General features: G+C 49.2%; 1 protein-coding gene across 1 annotated transcript in view; it reads left to right on the forward strand.

Annotated features, from left to right (window-relative positions):
- The window catches only part of LOC125939922 (uncharacterized), a 351,427-nt gene that overhangs the window by 37,838 nt on the left and 305,745 nt on the right, over nucleotides 1–7,844 (forward strand). The gene's annotated exons all lie outside the window — the stretch shown is intronic.

Genomic DNA, 7,844 nt, shown 5'->3' on the forward strand with positions numbered 1-7,844 from the left:
GCGTGACGTGACTCTGTGTCTGAAAGATGAGAGCCATCGAGGGAAACAAAGAACGTACTTTGTTCAAGGAGAAAGTATTCTATGCTGTACAGACAGGATGAACAAAAAAAACACCCTTGCAATATGCATATGCGGTTTACATTTCTTAAGTGGGCTTTTGTTCACGATCTTCATAGTGAAATATGTTTCATTTAGAAAGTTCTCCAACTACTCTGAAAGTCGAGAAAGGTAATTTTGGACCTAACTGTAATGTAAAATTGTAAAATGAGAACTTGTTAAAACGGATTCTGTCATATTGACTCATGGCTGACTTGCCTCGTGGCTCCGACTTGATTATCACATCTTGCCAAGGGGAATGAATATCTTAACAACAGGCATAAATACTATCCACAGTAGAATTGCCTACATTACTTTTATAAATATCTAATGTGTAGAAAATGTAGGCAGCGCGCTAAACGCTTTAGACTGCATTGTCTCTGTCTTTCATGCGAAGAATTTTTTGACGAACACTTTTTGCATTGCTTGTCGTCACGTGCGGAAAGATAGCTGAGCACATGCTGGTCTTTCTTAAGTAACGAAAAAATCGCAGTTTCGCCCGAGAGGCGAAGCATCAATTGCGATAGGAAATTTGTGGACAGCTAGATCGAGTAAGGATGGTAGTTTTATCGGCCCTATAGACCATTAAGCATAGGCATAATAAGAAATGACAAGCCTGGTGTCACCCGCACAGAAGCATACATGAACACAACTCACTTGATGACCGCGGAAGCTCGCTGTCAAAACGGTGGAGTAAGGAAGCGCGGCTGCAGCAGCGAGCGATTTGACCTATAGTGCTGCGTCTCGCATCAACGCAGTGAGCCGCGAAAACACAGTGCACGGCGCACTGTGTGCTCGTCGCAGATGGCTTTCAAGATACAGTGGCCCGGTATAGAGCGCCCCCCCCCCCTCCCTACATTACCCCCGGGGAATCGCGCGCGACAGAAGACAGAGCGCGTCCTTCCCGCTTTTCTCTGGCGTGCGCGAGATTCAGCCGCCATCACCGGCTCATACTGGCCCGCTTTCACTCGCACATACAGCATACAGCGCGTGGCGACGATTCTAGCGCCCTTGGACTTTATACGGAACCTCACGGCGACGACGGCGGTTACGGTAACGGCGACGCCGATGGCAGAAATGCGCCTGGAGTGTCCATGTAATTGCTCTCACAATAAAATGTGGTGATCTGATTTTGCATAGGCAGATGCCGTGTAAGAACCACAGTAATGCAGCGGAGCCAATATTTTAGATGCGAAGCATCTTATGCTTGGGGCTATGTCACTCCCTCCCTTCCTACCTCCCTCCATGCATTCAACCGCAGTGCGTCCACACTCCTGGCCTCCCCTCTGGGCAAAGAGGAAGATCTCTTGCCCGGCCGCAACACTCCAATTGCTAGTAGGTACAGCGTTTGACCGCTGGCGCCACGCTGCGCCGCTCGCGCGTACCGCGTTTCTAGGTGGTTTCTTTCGCCGAGGGCGCTCGAACACATTCATATGGTTCGCATGAATGCAAGCCTTGGAAGCGTGGCTGTGGGCTGATGTATGTTTTGATCATGCACAAGAAGCGTGGCTGTATTGCTGAGGAAGGAAGAAGAAGAAGCCGCTTCGAACGGCCGTGTTTAAAATGTGCTCTGCTGGAAACAGCGCATCGGCCCTAGGCGAGGATCCCTTGCAACGTCTACCGTTACCGGTAATTACAAGATCGTTCTTCCTCGTTTGCCATCGGGAAATACCGTTCTCAACTCGGTGTTCCTACATGCGGACCTCGCTGGTCGGCCATACCGCGCCCCGGATTTTCGTGAGGCCCTGCTCTCGGTGCTCGATACCAAGGACATTCTAGGAGCAGGCCAGTATCAGATGAGCCATCTGTGGCTCGTCACCTGTACCAACAGCCTTTCCAAGCAGAAGCTCGTCGATAAAGTGAGCTACTATTCAAAGGACTGAAGTGCCTTGTCATCGACCCTGAAAGCCGGAACATCAAAATGAAGCTTCTGTGGCTTCCTCCTCACCTAGAACTGAAGCGTATTATTGAAGCATTGGAACCATATGGCATGGTGCAATCCATAAACAGAGAAATGTGGCGTTGCGAGGGCATGGAGAGTTGGCAGATGACAAATCGAGATGTGGAATTCACGCTCAAAGAAGGCCTCTCTACCAGTTCCCTCCCTCATCTTCTGACGATCTTCGGACATCAGTGCTTAATTTTGATTCCCGGACGACCTCCCTTGTGCCTTCGATGCAACAGAGAAGGGCATATCAGAAGACAGTGCAAAACACCACGCTGCGCGAAGTGCCACCGTTATGGTCATAAAGCAGAGGCATGCGTTGGCACTTATGCTGACAAGCTTCGTGACAGTAAACCGGTGGACGATGACACCATCGTTAACCACCTCATGGATGTAAGTGAGGTCGTAGATGCCTCTGGCGAAGCGCCTGCTGAAGACCATCGGGCTGAGGAAGTGCAGGTATCGGCAGCTGCGGACACTGCTACAGTGAAGGTTACTGAAGAACGTACAGTGACCGACCATGAAAAGGACCCTTGTGCAACGTGGGCCGAATCACCACCATTTCGGGACCAGCTTCATCCTGCCGAAGATACTGAAATGACTAAGACATCCAAGAAGCGTCCAGCCCCGGCAGATGATTTGGAGGGCTCTGGGAAAGAGCCGAAGGTCGCCGCGGCTAAGGCGAAGAAACCCCTCCATGGAGCCCCTGTGAGTGCAGATGCCGCTGCAGTTCAAAAAGTCCCTGCGGCTGCGACTCCTCAAAGGGGTGGGACAGGCAAAACAAAGGTAGCAGCGCTACGTGTAGGCGCTGCGTCCTCAGTAGTGGAATCATGGCGGGCGCCCTTCCCTTAACATTTGGAACACTGAATGTCTGTGGCTTACGTAGTAAGCGACGGCAGGGTCAGTTATTACACTTGTTGCGTAGCCGAGCGTTAGATGTTATTGCAATTCAGGAACAAAAATCGAATCCGATGACGACAGAGCGGCTGCTGTAGTTCCATTTCTTTCGGAGTATGAAGTATGTGTCAGCCACGCGATTGGTGTCATCTGGAGGATGTATGACATTTGTGAGGAAAACGCGGCAATGCAACGTGTTGGGACTGTGCACTGATAGGGAAGGGCGCCTTGTATGGTGTGATGTCAGTATTGATAGTCATGTTTGGAGGTTTCTTTGTGTGTATGCGCCAAGTAAGGCACGTGACCGGGAGGACTACTTTCTCTCATTGACCCAGCACTTACGCAATGACCGTGTATTGGTTGTCTTAGGTGACTTTAACTGTGTGTGTAGTGATCAGGATCGGTCCTCTACAAGGCAACGCCATGATACCAGTGTTGATGTTTTGAATGCCATGACATGTGACTACCAGCTTGTTGATGTCGGGGATCATGAAAAAGTCCCGTTTCGCTTCACGCATTTTCAAGGTACATCTCATGCAAGGCTAGATCGGATTTATGTATCTTTACCTATCCTCCCTAGCCTATACGGCTACAGTGTGCACCCTGTGTTCTTCAGTGATCATTGTTTGGTGTCGGTTTGTTTTCGCAACCAGCAGTGTCAAAGTTCGCGGACGAATTGGGATTTATGGAAAATTAATAATCAGTTACTCTTACATAAGCCTTTCTCAAGCGCGTCCCGGAAATTCTTATTGACGTTTCAAGTCGTTGTTCTTTACCTGTCTTTGCGCAATGGGAGATATTCAAGCAAGAAGTTAAAATGATAGCCATAGAAGAAGCTTCTATATTGTCTTTTGAGAAAAAAGGAAAATATAAAGAGTTGTGCAAGTTGCTAGATAAGCTGCACGAACTTGAATGCCTGCATCCTGCCAAGTGCATTGAGGACATTTACAACGTTAAGGCACAAATGCAGACAATGGACACTGAGAGATACAGAGCTGCACTAGTTCGCGCGCGTACTCGTCGGTATTTGGAGCAACAGCCTTGTAGTCGTTCGCTTGGTGATGAGCGTCAGAATGCTCTGTCGAAGCATGTTCTCGAGATAGAGTATTCCGGAGCGATTGGTAATGATCAGGATAGAATAATGAAAGCGTTCACAGATCATTACGAGAATATCTTTCAGTCTCAGAAAGTTGTTAAGAGTGAAGCTGTAACGGAAAATTTTATTTCGTTGCTGCCACAGCTCAGTCAAGAAGAGTGCGATGACGTTGATAGATGCATAATTATCAAAGAAGTGGAAGCAACCATTGCTTCGCTAACTAAAGGCAAAACTCCTGGGCCTGATGGCTTGAGTGCGCAATTTTATCAGTGCTTTTGCTCTATATTGGCTCCCTTTCTGCTTAAAGTGTATGAAGAAGCTTACAGGATTGGATACCTACCTGCCACGCTCTATCAAGGGCACACAGTACTTATCCCAAAAAGCAGTGATGCAACAAAATTGCAGAAGGTTAGAGGGATATCGCCCCATGTCACTTTGCAACGTGGATTATAAAATATTTGCTAAGATATTAGCTAGTCGCCTTCAAGAAGTAATTCGATCATTGGAGGGAGACCATCAAACATGTGGCCATTAGAGGAAGATCAATTCAGACAAATATCCACGTTGCACGGTCTGTGCTAGAGTGTGTGACAGAAAGTGCGGGTCAGGTGGCAATAGTTCAGGTTGATTTGGCAAAAGCATTTGATAAAGTTAATCACTGCTTCTTGTTTAGTGTTTTAGAGCACATAAAGATTGGATCTCTTCTTTTAAAGGCATCTCCATGTGTTATGCTAATGGCACAACAAGGCTAATTGTTAATGGTTGTCTATCTGACTCTATCTACCTCAGGGCATCGGTAAGGCAAGGATGCCCCTTGTCTCCTCTATTATTCGCTTTGTACTTGGAACCACTTTGTGCACGAATTTTGAAGAATCATACCTTTCACGGGTTCAAATTGTTGTACAATGAGGTCCGGGTACTTGCCTATGCAGATGACATAGCCTTCTTCTGCCTGACAAGAAAAGTGTGGAGACTGCCCTTGCCATAACGCAACAGTTTTGCTCAGCTTCTGGTGCAAACAGTGAACTTTGAGAAGAGTTCAGGATTTTGGTTCGGTCTATGGTGTACAATACCAACTCACTTCGCAGGTATTCAGTGGAGGCAAGACTTTAAGTACTTAGGGGTACCCCTGTCTGAATATTGCAACAGTAATCCACACTGGTTAGCGGAAATTGCAGAAGTACAACGTAAGGTTAACAACTGGCAGGGGCGGCAGATTGTCCATATTTAGCCGAGCTGAAGCTTGCAATCTGTTTCTAGCAGCTCGACTTATGTATGTCCTGCAGGTATTACACTGCTCGCGACTTAGGTTGCAAGCTTTCCATCGTGTGTTTGCTACCTATATATGGAGCTCACGTGTTGAGGCCATGCTGCGTGATAACCTTTTTCTTCCTCTTGAGAGTGGTGGTCTTGGCCTAGTTCACCTTGTTGTTAGGCAGCTTGTCTCCCGGTTATTCTTCTTTCGTGATGTAAGCAGTCCTTTTCTAAAAGAGATGTTACAACTTCGATTAATGAATTACCTCCCAGAAATAGTTGTGTCGTCATCTGTCACAGATGCACCACCTGCTCCTTGGGCTTCTTGAAAGAGGTTGTTGAACGCTTTCACTTTCTTAAGGCTCGCTTTAGCTTGGATTATATTTTCACTGCATCCCGTAAAGAAATTTCTGCTCCACTGATAGACACATTGTTTCCTGTTCCCCATTACCGTGCGCCTTATTTGAAATGTTGCTCCTTAGATTTACTCAAGCGTGTCCGTCGAATGATCATTCCTCCAGGGATCAAAACTTTTTTCTTTAACTTACATTCGGCAACCTTCCTGTGAAAACCTGGTTAGAAAAAAGGGGCTGTTTCGTGCCGTGGTCTACAAACTGCCGTTTGTGTCCACATGCTGAAACGATTGATCAGTGTTTTGTTGATTGTAGGGATGCCGTGTTCTTCTGGGACATTCTCCAAAGAACATTTAAAAAAGATTTAGACATCACACCATACACAATTCGTTTTCTTACCTTTTAAAGATCCCTGTGACCCACCATATGACATGTTCATAGTACTCTGGCGCAGTAGAATGTGTGACAGGCACGCTGAACCACCGCGAAGCACTCGGTCGTTTTTTCGGGAGTCGGCCGTCTACGTTCGTAGTGTGTACGCTGCTCAAGAAACAGTGCTGGACTGGATGCCTTTATTGGACGCGTGCACATGCTTGCCTGACTTTTGAATATGTACCTGTAGCGCCTTGTTTCTTGTGTTGCTGAAGATACTGCTCCCATGCAATAAAGAGAAAAAAAAAGTGGCTGTGTGGCTGAGTGGCTACGACGCTCGCTTTGGGATCATGCGTACGCTGGTTCGAATCCCGGCCGGGCTAGAATTGTTTTTTCTTAATATCAAGCTTTTCTTTTTTTCCTCTCTGTTTGCCAGCGCGGTCGCTTGAACCCCGGTGCCACGGCGCCAGCCGTGGTGCCGGGTACCGACGCGAAGTGGCGGTCGTTGGGGTGTTGCGGAGCGCAGCGTAGCAACACCCCAAATAAAAAAATACTGCTCGAGTCAGGTAGACTGCTCCCTCCCTGATAGTGAGATTATATTTGGATTATCAAAACAGTGATGCGTTTATAATACCACCGATCCCAACAGCAGGCTAGTCACCACCAGCCCAGCGTTTTCTCCGTCAACGCCGCCGCCGTTAACGCCTCCTCCGTTCCAACGGCGGCGGCTAGAAACATGGTACGCGCGAGCGGCGCAGCGTTGCGCCAGCGGTCAAACGCTGTACCTACTAGCAATTGGAAATACGCTCCCCGGCCGACATTACCTTTCTGCACTTCGAGGCGTCGTGGAGAACCTTGCCTCGTCAGGGCTGTCCGCGCGCCTCTAAGACCAGATTTCTACAACAGACGGATAGCCTCGCGGCCTCCCAACCCGCCCCACACTGCCAGGTCCGAAACAACACCCCTGCGATCTAAGCTGCACTCTAAGGCCTACCATCTCGGCCTAATACGTGCCGCCACAGCCTGCCGGTTTGCCTCCCCAGCCATGGTGACGACTTCACCCCATCCCCTTTCTCTCCCACTTCCCCTCCCTGTTGGCGCTGAGCTGTGCTCCCTGAGGGGCTGCAAAAGATAGCGTCAACCTTTCCCTTTCACACGAACAACTTACACCACACTCCTACTGCGCATGCGCTGCCTCCTCCCCTCCTCTCCTCGACTCATCTCTCCTCTCGGCATTCATGCGCATCCTTCTCCCCCTCCTCCCCTCTCCTTGTCTCATCTCCTCTCGGCATTCCCCCTCTCCTCTCCGACGCTCCTCTCCTCTCCGGATTGCGCAACGAACGGCAACACCCGCGGCTCCGCGCGCGATAATGCGAAGCAGCTTAGGTTACAGCAGCGACGGTAGGCGCCCCAGAGGCAACGGCAACAGTCACCAAACGCCGCGCGGGTTCAGTGCGAACGCGGCCAAAACGCCGACGGCGTCGACAACATTTCTGCTCGTTGCTGGTGCTGCTGGATGTCCAAGTTTATCCACAATAAAACTACCTTGCGTCGACCTCATGGCTGCTTCGCATACTACTTAGGGTTCCCCTACGGGAAGATGGTTGTAATTTTTTATTGCGATAGCAATTACATGGACACTCCAAGCAGATTTCTGCCGTCGGCGTCGCCGTTGTCGTCGCCGTCGCATTGAGGTTCCGTATGACGTCAATGAGATGAATCGTTGCCGCGCGCCGAACGCTCTATGTGCGAGTGAAAGGGCGCGAGGTACGCGCGCTTTCACGGGGAGTGACCCCACGGCGGAGAACAAACGCGCGTTCTTCGCCGTGCT

This window comes from Dermacentor silvarum, chromosome 1 (genome assembly GCF_013339745.2).
Source record: "Dermacentor silvarum isolate Dsil-2018 chromosome 1, BIME_Dsil_1.4, whole genome shotgun sequence".
In the NCBI taxonomy this organism is placed as follows: Eukaryota; Metazoa; Arthropoda; class Arachnida; order Ixodida; family Ixodidae; genus Dermacentor; species Dermacentor silvarum.